This window comes from Dipodomys ordii, unplaced genomic scaffold (genome assembly GCF_000151885.1).
Source record: "Dipodomys ordii isolate 6190 unplaced genomic scaffold, Dord_2.0 Scaffold109, whole genome shotgun sequence".
Taxonomy (NCBI): Eukaryota; Metazoa; Chordata; class Mammalia; order Rodentia; family Heteromyidae; genus Dipodomys; species Dipodomys ordii.
In genome coordinates, this window is record NW_012267325.1 from 7,067,079 (window position 1) to 7,085,007 (window position 17,929).

Consider the following 17,929-nt stretch of genomic DNA (forward strand, 5'->3'; position numbering starts at 1 on the left):
CATGCCTACACTTCTGGCTTTTTGCTATTGAATTGGAAAATCCTCAAGGACTTTTCTGCCAAGGCTAACTTCAGACCTTTATCCTCAGAGCTAAGTTTTATGCATAGCTAGGAATACCATTTATGAGCTACTAGATCCTGGGTCTATTTTGTCTTATTTTAACTGCAGCATCTATACTTTTATAACATTGAAAAAAAAACAATTAAATGCCACCATTTAAACTTCACTTCTACCAATTGGAAGGGCTCACCTGTGGCCAACGTGTACTGGAAAAGAGTTATTACAAGTCTAAAAACTGGAATAATGTGAACTGGAATCAATCCCATTATCCAAAGACAAACCCTAGTTTTTCATTGAGAACAAACTAATTACATTTACCCCTTGAAAAGGTAAGGATAAAGGAGCAAAATAATCTTTTTTTTTCATGTAATTTCTTTAAATATATTCTCAAATAAGTCAATCTGAACCTGGGGTTCAGGAGGATAGACTTGAAAGTGTTGGTGCTTTTTTAAAATAGACAATTAAATTTTGCATATAATTTTGAGGCTGCAAACATAGATGATAGTTAAGCATGCACAACCTTCCATAACTAAAAAGAATGAGAACATTTTAAGAAAAGCAGTGATACAGCATAGAAAATGGCCATTTACCCATGTGCCGCAAGATTTGGAATTGATTTCCATTAGCCTGGCTGTGATCGAATCCATGTGGATATGGATACTTAATAGATTTTGTTTGGTGCTGTTTGGGAGAGGTATTTCTTTAGCTGTTTTTGCTCTGAAGCCAAAAGAGTATAAAATCCTTTTAACTAGGCTCCCAGCTCGCAATTCCCGATAAACATAGTAGGCTGCCTCACAGCACTAGCAACCTAGAAAGTTCAGTTTTCTTGTGCCCGGAGATAAGAGGATCTTAAAGGGTGGCTCTGAGCACTGCATTTCCCATTTCACGCTCAGTGCATACAACTTAGGTTAACCCTGTTCATATGTCATGGATTCTTTAACAAGCCCACGCTGCCCTCCCATGACACAACACTTCCTGTTTCCCCCCAAAGTGCAATGCTAATTGCCCTAAACTATGTAGCATGTTAACTCACTAAGCAAAGATGTTAATTGGTTTTTATCAAACTGATTTAATTCTGAAGTCTCTCGTGTAAACAATAATAGGAAATAGCTATAACTCGCCTATCTTCTCGAAAGTTCAAGATGTAGTTATCAGTTATATCGTGGAATAATCTTAACATACACTGTTTGCCCAGTGATATAAAAATAAAACCCCAGGGCCATAGGTAAAATTATACAAGAAACTAGTCCCATGAGGGTTGTGTTTGTCATGTACAATGAAGGATTTTTGCCTTTATTAAGCTTCTAACAACTGAGGTGATGCCTTTATTGATCAAAATTTTATTGGAAATACATTCTACTCTGTACCACTAGCTGCTATCATTGCAAGGGTGTTTATCATGTCCTTTAATTCATCATGTCAAACTTTAATCGTTTATACACAAGAGTGTTTATTTTGTCTAAACTTTTAATAACTATATTTAACACATGTAGGCTTTAATTTTAAAAATTACTACTTTAAAATGTACAATAAGAAAAATATGGTTCTTCCTCCATTTTGACTCTGAGAACCATTTCCTGGAAGTGATACCATTAACATTCCTTCTATAATAGTATACTTCCTAGGGACTTTTGTCTTGTGCATAGTAACAGCACATACACACCCAAACATATGCACACACACATGCACATGCACACACACTTCTTACCTCTTTGGATTAACACTGTATTAGCATATATAATCTACTTACTGTAATTTTGATATCTGCTTCCACTATACAAAGTTGTCATTCTTTATGTGTACTGTTCTTTATTGATTTTTAAATTTGTAACAAGGAATTTTGCAATGAGTTTTTAAAACATAAATCTTTGTTCTCATGAGTAAATATTTTCATAGGCTAAAAACTTACTCAAGAAGTTAAAATATGCTACTGATGGATTTATAGAAGCTTTTTATTTTTGAGGTTATATCCTCTATATTTGCAACTCAGAATATGCTAAAGAAGGAATGATTAAACAGGGATAGTAAGGGAAAAACAAAAGGAGTATCAATGTTCGATAGGAAATGTACTCATTACCTTACTCATGTAACTGTAAACCCCCCTGTACAGTATCTTTTCAGTAAAAAATATTACAAAAAACTAGTGTGAGTGGAAGGATGCTATAATACTTTTCCTTTTTCAATCTTCATATAGTCATAATTAAACTCCATGCCACAAGGTTACAATTATGTGCAATTATAAACCCATCTTTTTTTTTTACCCATTGTTTTCCTTGACATAAAGATTAAAAGTTTTGTTCTGTCTTTGGATTCAGGTTTTCTACTACCTTGGTTATCCTTGGAATAATATTTAACAAAGTTTTAAGTTCTCTTTAGTTCTTTTACTTGGATTTGCTCATAAGTGAAAATGAAATACATAGTTATAAAAGGTTTGCATTCTCCAACAACATTCATAAAGAGACAATAGCTACCTTTCTTCTTAGGAAGTCAAAATAATGGCAAGGCCACTAATCTTAGCATATCCAAAGACCTCCACAAGATTTTATATAGGAATAAAAAAGTAAATTACACTGATTCAACTAAATTGACAAAAAGACATTAACAAATAAATAAAAGGCAAATAAAATAAACTCAACTTTGCTAAAAAAAAAAAAAAAGCCCGAATTATTTTTAAGTGATGTGGTGAGCTTATGGAAAAGTACTTGAAGGACATGTGTGTGAGGGATATCAGTTTGATTAGGTTTTCTGTATTTGTGATTTATCTGTTATTGCAGAAGTTAGGCTCCTGGCCTGCCACAGAAGATAAGAAATGGAGACCTTCTTTGAGGTTTACATTTCACAAGGATGGTTTGATAGCACCAAGAAAGATTTTTTTTCACTTTCTTTTTTATAATTTGTTTTTTGTTTGTTTGTTTGTTTTTGGGTCCGGTTGTGGGGCCTGAACTCTGGGGCTGGGCACTGTCCCTCAGCTCTTCAGCTCAAGGCTAGCACTCTACCACTTGAGCCACAGCGCCACTTCTGGCTTTTTTCTTGTTGCTTATGTGGTGCTGAGGAATCGAACCCAGGGCCTCAGGCATGCAAGGCAAGCACTCTACCACTGAGCTACCATCCCAGCCCATCTTTTTTATAATTTGATTTTATTGTCAAAGTAATGTACAGAGGGGTTACAATTACATACATAAGGTAATGAGTATATTTTGTGCCAAACATTGTTACCCCCTCCCTCTTTTTTCTCCCACTTTCCCTCTCCCCCAACTGCCTGGCCCCAAGTTGTAAAGTTCATTTCCAACATAGTGTCTTGTGAATATCGCTGTTGCATTGGCTCACCCTTTGGTTTTTGTCTCAACATTTTGTTGTTCTTCTTCCCTCCCCTAATTCAGAGAAACATTTATTTAATACACAGGGTACCATAATCAAATACAATGACAACAGGGGATAGACTGAGGGGAAAAAAAAGAAAAATCAATAACTCACACAGTACATTAAAAACAATAACAACAAAGAAAAGAACATGTCTTGGAGCACATTTCACCTAGTGTCATCTTATGTGGTTATATGTACATAGCTATTGACTATTCTGCTCATCTGCTAGGACTATCATAGACATATACTAATTATTACAAAATGAGAGAAACTATGGAGGCTATATTTCTTTGGATCTGGCTTACTTCACTTAAGATATCTATATATATTATAATATTATATGTTACATATAATATTATATAATATATAATACATATATTATATATTATATATATATCACATTTTCTTGATCCAATAATCTACCGTGGGGCATCTGCCAGGGGCCAGTGTCTCACGCTTGTAATCCTAACTACTCAGGAGGTTGAAATCTGAGGATTGCAGTTCAAAGCCAGCCCCGGCAGGAAAGTCCATAAGAATCTTATCTTCAATTAACCACCAAAAAGCTGGAAGTGGTGCTATGGCTCAAGTGGAAAAGCACTTGCCTTGAGCTGAAGAGCTCAGGGACAGCACCCAGTCCCAGAATTCAAGCCCATGACTGACTAAATAAATAATAAGATTTACATTTTAAAGAACAAGGGAAATAATGTGTATTTACAAGTTTTCTAAAGACCATGTTCTAAGAAAGGAGAAGTAAGGTACATAAGTCCAAAAATCTGTCTGAAGTTTAATCAAGCTGAAGTGGACATGAGAATTTCTTGATCATAAGAAGGATGCTGAAAGAACTAATGATTAAGAGACATATGAGCTGGTCTAGATTCCGATAGTTATTAAGTACACATAATTTATATAAATTGCATGATTAATGGTGAGTAGTACAAATTATGTAGGAGTTATTAATGATCATTAAATGACATTTATATGTTTAGTAAAACTAGCAATCCATTATTTGTAAACCCACATTAAAATTCTTAATGAGAAGTCATAATATAACACAGAAGAAAACAGTCTTATAATCTCTTAATTGTAAATATATTTTACCTAAACCAAACATGTGGGAAGTAATAATAATTGTACCATATAGATTTCAGTAACTCAAGTCTATCATCTGTTGAAATAGATTAGAAACACTTTCTGATTTTCATTACCATATATTAATTGTAAAATGTTCATTAAGAAATTTCCATGTAAGCATAACATCTGTGCCTTCTATATTCCTAAAAATAAAATAATTTCACTCTTCATTGAGTCTAAATAAAAATTCCATTGCCCATATATTATCCTGTTTCTATTGGATCCAGTAACATGCATCTAAGCTGATTCTGTAACTTGCAACTTGTGACTAATGCCTCAATAAACATGGATATGCAGGTTTCTGAATTGTATGTTGACTTTATTCTTTTAAGTATACACTTAGATCATTTAGTTTAAAATTTTTGAGGACCTTTCATTGTGGCTAGATTAATTTACATCTCACCAGCAGCATATAAGAGTTCCTTTCTCTATGTTTGCTATTGTTTGTTTTCCTGATGATAAATGTTTCAACAGATTGAGGTAGGAGCTCAGTGTAGTTTTGATTGGCCTTTCCCAGGCATCTAAACATAATAAACATGTTTTATCTATTTCTTAGCATTTGTACTTCTTCATTTGAAAAGTATCTGCTGAGTTCCTTTGTCCATATACTTGAGTTCTTTGTATATTTTGACTATTAATCTCCTGGTAAAAATACTATACTATCCTGTGTGCTGACTCTGCAATTATATTCTTGTCTGTCCAGAAATTTTTCATTTCTTCTATATTTTCCAACTAAATGGTAAATGCTTTTACAACATATTCCCCAAAAATTCTCAAAATTTTAGTGATATTTGTTAAAATATTTCCCTTTACATATCAAATTCTATTAATTTGAGTATTTTTTTTCCTTTTTGGTTAGCTCACTGTCAGTGTTTTTTACATCTTATTTGAACAAAATCTTTGCTTCATTGATCTTTGGTATTTCCATGTAATTAATTTCAGCTTAATTATTAGCCCCAGCTTAATATTCTTTCCACCTGCCATCCTCTCCCCTCTACAAGTTCCACAACAGGTATGTGTATCCAAGTCAAAACCAGCTTCCTATGCACACACAGATTCTCAGTGTGATCCTTAGTTCAACTAGTGAGAAAGTAGGTCTTTAGGGAGGGAGAGATTTGGAAATAGGAAAATACTGGGGTCTCTGCCTCCTACTGGCCCAAAGCCATTTTTATCTCTTTTTTTTTTGAGCCAGTAAGAATATTATTTAGATACTTTGATACTTTGAGAGTAAATTTCTCAAACTTTCCTAACAAATGCATAGTATCAGCATCCTTTTAAACTAATGAAAGGAAAATTGTTAATTTATATTTGTTTTGTTATTGTTGCCCCAATTCTATTTTCAGATGAAAAACCAATTAAGCAAGCTAATATTTTAATTATTTTGCTATTTTGAAAACAATTTTAATGGTAGAAATACAAGATATTATATCTTGACAAATTATATTCTGAATTTCTACAAAATTCTCTAGTTGGAAAGAGTAAAGTCCTGCAAAAAAAATATCAAAGCTTGTTAGCAAATACTTAACATTGATCTCGTCATATACATTATTAGAAATTATTTTTTGATTAAACATGAACTTCATTCACATTTCTATTAAACTACATTTCTGTTAAAATATATATTTCTAAGGCTAAGAAGGAAGTAATTTAAGCTTGGATTATGAGAAACAAAAGCACTATGGAAATATATTGTTATAAATAATCAAATGTATCATATTCTAAAAAAAGGATGATGGCACTTCTTCAAATCTCAAACAGGTTTAGAAAACTATCTTTTTTCAATAAGCACCTTGTACTTCTGAAAATATGGAAAAATAAAAGGATGGATTTGCCATCTGAATGGGAAAGAACTATTCACCCTCAGCAATATCTTTGAATGGCTATACCAACTTTGTTCTTCATCAACCCATGCTTATCAAACTCTATCATTTAATTAATAAGTTCTAGTCTAGCTCTCAAATATAAAAACATTCCTCTTAACTTGTTTGAAGATTTGGGGAAAAAACATTACTCTGCTAATTATCTGAAAATAGTAATTTACTATTATGTCTAAAGGCATTGTCACATGTCTTTCCTACAATGAATAAATAGATTTCAGAGAACACATCAGCACTATTGAAACATGGAATTTGCTTCAGTTTTATTTGAAAAACTCATTATTATAAAATTTGTCAAATAAACATGGAATATAAGTCAGTTTATTATGATATAATCTAAGGCAACTCCACCCAGATAATGCCAAAATTTAGAGCAAATAATTGTGCTAATGTGTATGTGTTCAGTCTATTAACCTTAGGCTTATTGAACAGTAGACTCTAGAGCAAGCAATAGATATGAGAATTGTAAATGTCTATATTGAATAATAGAATACAAATTTATACTACAATATAACATCATGAGGTTTCATGATTACAATAACTTTTGTTAATATTAATTTGAACCCCTGATTTCTTATATTGATTTGAATAAAAGCTATATATCAGCATTCTATACACGAAAATTTAATGTAAATTGATTGAGAAAACTTGTCTCATATAGACAATAGCTTCATATGTTCCTTTGGTGAGCTAATGGCTTAATATTTGAAGAAAGTTAAAAATCCTTTCTAGACCAGTTGCTATAAGCATTTTAAATTGACTTTTCTGGGACTAACTACATGGTATCTAGAGTTATTTGTGAAAAGGCAAGTTTTGGTCATCAGAATACAGGGCAGCTAGACATAAGCCCAGCTTCTTCTGGAAGTTATAGAATTCTTTGAAGGTTTTTAAACTGCATAATTTTAAGTTCAAAGACATTATGATTTAGAGCAGTTAACCTTCAAATAATTACAGATTTTTCTATTTCCTAATGCATTTTATTTATCATTTCTATGGTTTACTTCCACTTCTAAACCTGAAGAGTATGCTGTGAAAAACCTCATTATATCTGGTAATGACATTTATTTGACAGAAGTCAAATAAACAAACAAAAAACCCAATTTTACTATTGGCTCCATCAGGATCGCCCTGAGTTTCATGTCATTTTTCTCTATGTTGAGATGAACAACACAGTTTCCTATTATTCCAGCTTCTGCATTTATATTGACTTAAAAATGTCTTTGGAGCCGGGCGCTGGTAGCTCACGCCTGTAATCCTAGCTACTCAGGAGGCTGAGATCTGAGGATCGCGGTTCAAAGCCAGCCCGGGCAGGAGAGACTGTGAGACTCTCCAATAAACCATCAGAAAACCGGAAGTGGCGCTGTAGCTCAAGTGGTAGAGCGCTTGCCTTGAGCTGAAGAGCTGAGGGACAGCGCCCAGGCTGAGTTCAAGCCCCACGACCGACAAAAAAAAAAAAAAAAATGTCTTTGGAAATTCAAGTTCACACTTAATACCTCTTAAACTGACTAGTATTAACATGCTGCATGATGTTGTACTACTCAAATATGATACATATGAAAAATATTGAATACTTAGTATTCTAATAGTTTACTTAGATACCCCTTTATATTTGAATTTTAAATTCAAGTTACAGTAAAGAGAATGGAGGATATTTCTTAAAAAATATTTTTTGACAATATTGATGTTTCAACACAGGTCCTTATGCTTACAAGTCAAACAACATTAGTATTGAGCCATATTTTTAGCTCCCATTTGCACTGGTTATTTTTGACTCTATCCAGGAGACTCTATCCTGGTATAGACTAAGATCAACCTATTTAAGGCTTCTAACCATATCTGGAAAAGCAGGTATATACCACCACAACCAGCTTCTCCTGTGGAGTTGGAATCTCTCTTATTTTTATTCCTAGGCTGGCATGGTATCATGATCTTCCTAAGCCTCATTCACACCTGCAATGACTATCTCCTACAACTGTACCCAGTTATTACTGGAGAAGTGTTCTGTTATGTATGTCTAAGTAAGCCTTGAACTGTGGTCTTCCTGATCCAGCCTCCCACATAGCTAGGATTGTTGGTGTAAGTCACCATTTTCTGATTTTATTTCTTAAACATGTTTGAGTGCTATTCATTTTTCCCTGTCAATATTTAGTTTCTAGTATCTATCACTCAATGAACTAAGAACTGGGAATAAAGATGAAATATATATGGTTTAATTCACCTGTTTCACAATGAAGTAATTTATTCAGTAAAGATATGGGCAAAATACTATTAAATCACATTCTAGAGATGGAAGAAAGTCTTTTAGATGTTTGATAAGAAATGTACTCATTACCTTGCTCATGTAATTGTAACCTCTCTGTATGGTATTTTCACAATAAAAAATTAAAAAAAAACATCATAAGGCATTTGTAGCTGAAGGACACTAGTTGATTACAATCTTTGATTGAAAACAAACCTTCTCCCACTACCTGAGCCCTGAAATTGAAGGAGAAAACTGATTCTTTAATGGGACATAATGCCGAGTTTTATTAACAGAAAAAAAATCTAACTTTAAATACATTAATTGTGTTCAAAATTAATGCAATAGCATATTATGGTTGAGTGGACAAATCCTAAGGAAAGAAGTGGGAGCAAAAAAGAAAGCAAGAAAGAAAGGAAGGAAGGAAAGAAAGAAGGAAGGAAGGAAAAAAGAAAGAAGGAAAGAAAGAAAGAAAAAAAAGGAAAGAAAGAAGAAGGAAAGAGCAAGAAAGAAAGAAAGCTGAGCAAGCAAGCAAGCTGAGCAAGATAAGCTAGTTTTTCTCCCAAACTCAAAGACCAGATAATTTATTCTATATCCCAAAAAAGATTGAGATGAAGCCCATGAGTAGGAAATATTAGGAAATTGCCTTCTTTGTGGAAATAGAGAAATAAAGAAAGCAATGGACTCCCAAAATGTGTGCAATTACTAACACATGTGTATATCCTAAAATGATAGTGAAATTTCTTTTGTCTGTAATCCAGTCTATTACTATCAGCTTTTGAAAAGAGCCAGGAATGACCATATTCCCATTACAGCTTGTATTCTACTGAATTTCAACACAGAAGCAATTCTCTTTTTGATACCAATACCAGATCAGCACTATCGAACGCTTTAAATGCTCTCTGTAACCTTCTACTGCTACCAAAAGAAGAAAAAAAATTCCTACTCCTTGACTAAATGAAAATCAGTCTTTTCTCAAAAGAGGAGAATTTGAAACTTTCCCTAACAGCTGAATGTTTTATTCTTGCTAAGCACTGTTTAAAACTCTCCTCCAACAAAAATAACCATCTATAATTTTGTTATCGGTGCTACTGTTTATAAAATAATAAAGTGGAGACTTAAATAAACAAAGATAAATAAAAAGCAGATGTTTGACTAAATCCTTACATAATTCTGCAGGGAACAGAGATTTTTCAGGGCAAAGGCTGTGGCAATTCAGAAATAAAAGCTATTATTTTTATCCTTTATTAAAATATAAAAGCATTTGAAAAAAATAAAGAAAAGCAGAGTAGAACAAATACTGTACCTTGTGAGTATGACACTTTTTGTGGATCTTCTAAATTTCCCTATGGAAACATGAAGTGCCCAAGACCACCTGACAGTCATCACCCTTAAGTTGTATCCTGTTGTCTGTCCCTCCCTTTCTCTGCTACAGATGTCCCAGGACATTCTTCCAGCTCCCTTCTCATTCTGATGTCTGATATACTTAGCAGATGACCCATTTCCTGCCACATCAAACATAAATAGAATTATCAGCAGGAGCTTCCTCAAGTTCCCTCCCAACTACTTTCATCTCTTCACCTGATTTTCTGTTTTTCTGTCCTTTCTACTCCCTTCCAAAGCTAATGTATATCTGGGCTCCATGTCCACTACAACATCTGTGCTTCCCTTAGCCTTCTTTCTCTACAATGCTGCTTTCTTCTCCTTAAGAAGTTTCTAGTACAGTACCTTTACTCTATCCCAACATTTCTGTGTTTCTCCTTCCCTTCCTCAATCAGAGAAATTTACATATAAGACAAAGAGTACAGAATTAAAAACCACAACAACAGGGATACAAACAAAAGAAATAAGAAACAAAGAAAAAAAAGAACTGAAAACAGTATAATAAAAAACCTCTTCTTTCCATTTCTTAAAGTTCATTTCAATAAGCATCATTTTATATGATCATATACATATAGCTATTGAGCCTTTGTGATTCTCTCTTAAGAATATCTTCCTTTGGTCTCCTTAGTGTCCTGTTTAATTAATCATGACCAAGTTTAATTTTTTGTCTTTTACTATCCATGGAACTTACACCTTTATAGGAACATTCTAATTATTACAAATAAGGGAAAACATAGAGCCTATGTTTCTATGGGTCTGGCTTGCTTAATATAATTTTTTTTCCAAGTCTTTCCATTTCCTTACAAATGGGGAAATGCCATTCTTTCTGATGGAAGCATAGAATTCCATTGTGTTTTTATTCCATATTTTCCTGTTCCATTCTTAGACTGAGGGGCATCTGGGTTGATTCCATCTCTTGACTATGGTAAACAATGCTGCAATGAACATGATTGTGCTGGTGGCTTTAGTGTGGCCATGTTTGTGGTTATTTGGGTAAATTCCCAGGAATGAGATTGCTGGATAATAGGGAAGCTCTATTTACTCTTTTGAGGAACCTCCATAGTTTTTTTTTTTTCCAGAGTGGCTGAAAAAGTTTACATTCCAACCAACAGTATAGTAGCATTCCCTTTAGGATATAACCCTGCCTAAGTTATTGTTACTTTTCTTGACAATGGCCATTCTAACTGGGGTGAGATAGAATCTGAATGTTGTCTTGATTTGCAATTCTTTTGGGGCAGAGATGTTGAACATTTCTTCATGTGTCTATTGGCCATTCTTATTTCTTCTTAGGAGAAGTCTCTAAGTCTTTAGCTCAGTTATGTATGGGGCTGTTGTTTTTTAGGAGATTTGTTTTCAGGGGCTAATTTTTTAAATTCTCAGTATATTTTAGATCTGAGGCCTTTGTCTGATGCATAGTTAGTAAAAAAAAAAAAAAAAAAAACTTCCCATTCTGTGGGCTTTCTATCTATATTCCTAGCAATGTCCTTTGCCATGCAGAAACTCCTCAATTTGATGCATTCTCATGTATCCAGTCTTTTTTTTTGTTGTTGTTGTTATTCTGTATCTGAGAGGTTCCTATAAATCCTGTCACATAAACTCTGGTTTCTCTGGGGGAACCTCCTTGTCAGCAAGAGAGTTTGTTTCATTTGCTGTCCCACACTGTTACATTTTAGAAGGACAAACAGGATGATATAAGAATTTGATACAAAATGATCTTGGGACCCAGATCTAAAATAAATCATATCTAGTCGAAAGTGGAAGTCAGAAAACAGTGAAAGGAAGTGCAGATCATCAGTGATGTGATTTTTGTGTTTATAGTGGTACAGAAAAGATACACATCCATAAAAACGTCTGTTTCAGATTTTTTACTTATAAATATATGATGAGTTTATTGGGATATTGAACTGTCTATAGTACAGGAGCATGTGATTTTTTTCTAATGTAAAGATGGACTCTCTGCTTACATGTGAGCATATTCCACAAAGCTCAGCAACTCAAATAAATGTTGGTAGAGATAATGCAAGGAAAAGTATGGGATGTCTGGGGATTGGGGTTGGATGAGTCATAGAATGTTATATTAATGGATTTGCATGTTTTCCTTAATTGTTGGTCATCCACAAAGCCTTTATCTGAAAAAGCTACTCACTCTAGCCAGCACATCTTCATCCCTAGTGCCTTTCTTTTTCTCCTTAGTTAAATGTCACTGACCTTGTCATACTCCTGGTGTAATATAAGCATATCTAGTTTCTCTCACTTGCTAGATTTTAGTTAATCATCAAGTCAAGCCAACATTTTCCTAAGTGTACCTAGAGGCACACTTGGTTGTGGGTCTTGAACTCTGGGCCTGGGCGCTGTCCCTCAGCACTTCAGCTCAAGGCTAGCTGTCTGCCACTTGAGCTACAGTGCCACTTCCAGTTTTGAGTGGTTTATTGGAAACAACAGTTTCAGGGACTTTCCTGCCTGGTCTGACTTTGAACGGCGATCCTCAGATCTCAGCCTCCTGAAGGATTGCACACGTGAGCCATTACACTTCTTATACAGCCATAATCATTTAATTTCATTACTTCTTATATGGATCCCAGTAAATTTCAACTCTTCAATCCTACCTTTCTCTAATATCTTCTCTGTTTTATTGCATCTACATAAAAGTCATAGTCTAAGTGAAAAACAAAATCGCCTGTTGATCAAATAATAGAAATTATGCTGTTTTCATTTTTCAAGATTTTTGGGGGCAGAAAAAAAACTTTGTCCATTTTTCATTACAAAGTTAGATAAAATTAAATAGATATAAGTAAATTTTAAACACCTTCATTTAACTCTATCTAAAGTGTCATTGAACATTGTGTCTTAGAGAGGTTAAGTATAAAGTTCATTTATCAGAATGACTTTTTCAGTTATTTAGTCCATAATTTCATAAAAATTAGTTTCAGAAAATTGAAGAAAATAATCAATTCAACTTTCCTCTGTGTTCTGCAACATTTTGTCATTATCTTCACTGAGATTATGTCAAAACTTTTCTGATTTTCTTGGATACTTAGCAATGGTACATTGTTAAAATATGCAAAGGTAAAAAGAAAGAGAGATGAAAATGAGGAGATAGAGGGAGTAGCTGGTTTACAAAGTTGAACATTTTAAACCCAAGTTTGATTTATTGAAATCTATAATTGTGTTCATGAAGACTAAATAATTCTTAAAGATGCGATTAGTTTTGTTACTTCTGGAAACATTTAACATGCAGGATTTGGGGTAACTAAAGTGTTTATTAAAGGGAAAAATATAAATAAAAATTCAAAATATATAGTCATCTAAAATATTTAATTTGACTATATCAAAACCCTATTATTTTAGTTTGATTAAAGTATAACCACATTTCTTATTATGGCATTCAAAATATAGTTACCAGAAATTTTGGTTTCTCTTATAGCTCATTCATAAAATATGCATGGACAGAATCACTGAAAGCAATTTTATACTTCAAGTTACATATTGGTGACTAAAACCATTTATACAAAATTCCACAGAGCTCTTATGCTGAAAATATGTAGTCATCTACTGGCTTCCAACTATAAACACAAATATAAGCACAGGAGGTAGTTATATTATATGTTAATATAATTAACTAAACATGTTGCCTTACGTAGCTCTTTTTAACCTCATTTTAGGCTATAGTTCCTTAGGGCACATGACTAATATTGTTTTCTGTTTCTTTAGGTTTTAATAAATCTGAAATATTTTTGTCATATTAGCTCCAAGACAATTTCTTTTTGTTCCAAGCATCTTTTTGCTACATAAACTATTATATAATGAAACTGACTGAACTTCATTTTTCCTTTACATCATTGTAGTTACCATGGTTGTAATGTTTAATTTTTAGGCATAAAATGGAAAAAGTTTGTTTGAATGACATAATATTATGAAAAGCAAAAGGCATTATTTTACTGAATTAGTAAGAAGCACTTGTAGAAAACTTCATACTTAACACCAACAGAACACATTTTTGGACACAGTCTATCACAGAACAACTGACTGAATTTAAGAAAAATAACAAAATGACTCATTTAGAATTTCCAGGATATATTTCTCCCTGTGTTAGCACACTTCTTGTTTCCTTAGTTTTGTACTCGTGAAGCACTATTTTTAATATTGATTCCTTTATGACTAAGAAGTTAAATCTCTGAGTAAAGCACTAATACTTCATCAACTGGAGGAAAAAAATTTCTCTTACAGACAAATGCATAAGTAAAAATTAATTGAGGCATTTGGTTTATTTTCTAAACTTCTTACAAACTGGGTTTCAATTTTACCTTTAGTATCAGCTTATATATTAAGAAATTTGCTAAACAAAGCAGTGCAAATAAAATCAAATTATTCAGTATTAACAATCTTACAGCAAACCTGACTCTTAGTACTGTTAACATCTTTAACAACTAATTGAAGAGGAAAGAATCTTTTCAACATGACCATAGCTCCATTAGTAATTGATAAGAAGAAATGAATACTACAAACTGATGAGATTTTTGTATTGCATTACAAAGCAATAAAATCAGTTTAAATACATTTGAAAGTATTTTTAAAGCATCATTTTATTTTATGGAATTATATAAATATGTATTATATATTATATTCAAAGATACATATACATGCATGTGTGCATATATAGTGTTATGGACATATATAATATATTTGCACGATAAATATACATAAATATATATGCACAACAAATAGCATGGATAAATTTTTGAACAGGACCACACAAGTGTTTTTTGTCATTGCAATAGGTATGAAGACTATAAAAATGTGCAACTAGATCCTCAGCACAAAGATTGTGATTATAATATTAATTCCATATAATGAAGTACTATTTAATAGGTATGATTGAACAACTTTCTAAATACTATTTTGTTTGGGGAACTTTTAAATTATTTTTCTAGAAGTGTAAATATCACAAATTACAAGTTCTTCAGTAGTAATGTTATCTTGGTTTTGATGCTTACAAACACCAAATCCATGAAGTTAATGAGTATTTTGACATAATTTATGTTTATGTGAAATTTTGATTTTTACTTGCTCATATTCCTGTATTTTATTTCTAAAATTCTTAAGTGGTTCAACTGAGAATGTTGTTATTTTAAAATTAAATTTAACTTCGTTTGCTTTCATTATTCTAATATTTAGAAAATAAGTTTGTTCAATAGATTTTATTTAAAAACATATCACAGGGGGATTACATTGCCTTGGAAGTGAGAGAGATGATTTTATGTAGCTATATTGAGTCAAGATGTTTAATTAATACAGCTAGTGTTGACAATAACCACCACAAAAATAAAATATCTTGATTTATATCAAGGGATATTATACAGATAGCTTCATTTTTAGTAATCAGTAGTTTATGTATATATTTAGTAATATGTACTTATATGTATACATTTAATATATATACATATATTATATATAACTTTTCTACATATATGCATATATGTATATATATAATTTAGGATTAACAACCTACTGATTATGTGATAGGTTTTAAATAAGTTACCTAAGGAACCTATAAAAGGAACAACAACTTTAAATGTGTTATAGGAACATGGTCATGGCAATGAAACATTGGCTCATTCTTGTTATTGTGGTGACTCTTGTTTGGAAGCCAGAAGATGTACAAGAGTCCATGAAGTTCCATAACCAACATAACGGGCCAAAAAATTAGGTTGAAGACACAGCTCATATGATAAAGAACCAGCCAAAAAAACAAGCTGGAGTAAGGCTATAAAGCTCAGAGTTCAAATCTCAGTATTGCATAAAAAATTTTAAAAAATGAACAAAAGCATGTGGTCTTATTTTGTGAGAGGCTCTGGTTGATTACATATTGTAGCTTTTCATACAACTTGGCTACATGGAGAATCTAATCGGTAAACGTAATTCACTCTGATTGAGAACAGGTCTTGGAACTAATAACTCTGGATTTGTGCCTAAGTGCCTGCTGTTTAGATAGGTTATCGCTGCAAATGCTGGAGTCATCATTCAAACATATGGCAATGTAGTTTGAAGGCAGCACAGATGTAAACATAAACTCAGTGCAATGGAAGATAATCATCCATATAAGAATATGTCATATGTCATATAAACTTTATGAAATTTATTTTTTAATATACTGTCTTTGAGTTGTTATATTCCTGTGCTTTTCAAAATAAAACTTCACAAGTAAGTACCAGTGGGAACTGCCTGTAATTCCATCAACTCAGGAGGATGAGATCTGAGGATAATGGTTCAAAAGCCAGCTCAGGTGGGAAAGTCCATGAGATTCTCCAATTTGCCAGCAGAAAGCTAGAACTGAAGCTGTGCCTACCTTGAGCAAAACAGCTCAAAGTTAGCACCAATGTATAAATAAATAAGCAATATATGCACACATACATAAATAAAAACTTCACATAAATCATAAAGTAGATCAAATTATGAATGGAAAATATAGAGAATAACAAAATTGAAAGATAATGGAGATATTTTATTTGCATTGATTTGAGTTAGCATAGAGGGGAAAAAATCACTCTCACTCAACATTGCTATACTGGTCCTATCTCCTCCCATAATTTACATATGCCTTTTGATATAATTACAAGTAGTCACAGGGTTTGTAGGAAAGCATCATTTTTTCTCTTCCTTATGGAAGTTGATGGGGCTAACAATATACCACCCAGGAGTATTTGTATGAATTACTTTAATCATTTTAATAACTTTTTAAGGATGAAATCATTGTTTATTTGACAGAGGAAAAAAATCAAGAATCACAACAGCTACAGTATTTCCAAAGATCATAGTATTAGTAATAGAAGAATCAACCAAATTTTAAAGTGTTTATTAATTACATGTCTACATTGTTAGCTCACATTATAATAGATATCAACTTAAATTGTTCCTATCAACAATTAATTATAATTCTATTCAACTTTATTTTTACTTCATTTTTAATGTTTGTACTTTTAATTTTAATTCAATTTGTGCTTGCTTTGTTTTGTTTTATTTAGGTTGAGAGGCATGAACTCTGGGCCTGGGCGATGTTCCTCAACTCTTAGCTCAAGGCTAACGCCCTACCACTTGAGCCACATGACTACTTCCAGTTTTCTGTTGGATTATTGGAGATAAGGGTCTCAAGGGCTTTCCTGCCCTGGCTGGCTTTGAACCACAATCTTCAGATCTCAGTCTCCATTTCTGCTTATCTTAGACTTATACTAGTTATAAGTGAAATGAACCCCAAGATAGAGACACAACTTTTTTTTCTTGCTGTTGTTTTTAGCATATTTAAAATGTACTATGTGATATTTTTTTGCTTCTATTATATGTGCTTCCCCCCACTGTATTTGATTCTAGTGCCCTGCATCTTGTATATACATTTTTCTAACTTGGGAAGGGGAAGGGAAATAGCAAAATGCTGAAACAGGGATCCAGGTTGACCCACTGTAACAATGAGATGTATAAGACATTATGTTGAAAATAAACTTTACACCTTGGGTGGCGGGGAGGGAGGAGTTGGGGAGGTGGGAAGGGAAGGGATGGTAGGGGATAAGCAAAGGAGGTGGTAACAATGCTTGATAGGAAATGTACTCATTACCTTACTCATGTAACTTTAACCCCTCTTTACACTATTTTTACAGTACAAAACAAAAATTAAAAAAAGAAAAAAGAGAAGGAAAATGAGGAATGTGTGATAAAGCATATATTCACACTGAACCAGGATATTTATTTCATAGGACAGGTGATATTGATAACATACTAAAATCATTTGCTTGAAAATCAAGAACTCTAACAACAACAGATGCTGGAGGGGATGTGGACAGAAAGGAACCTTACTTCATTGTTGGTGGGAATGTAAACTTGTTCA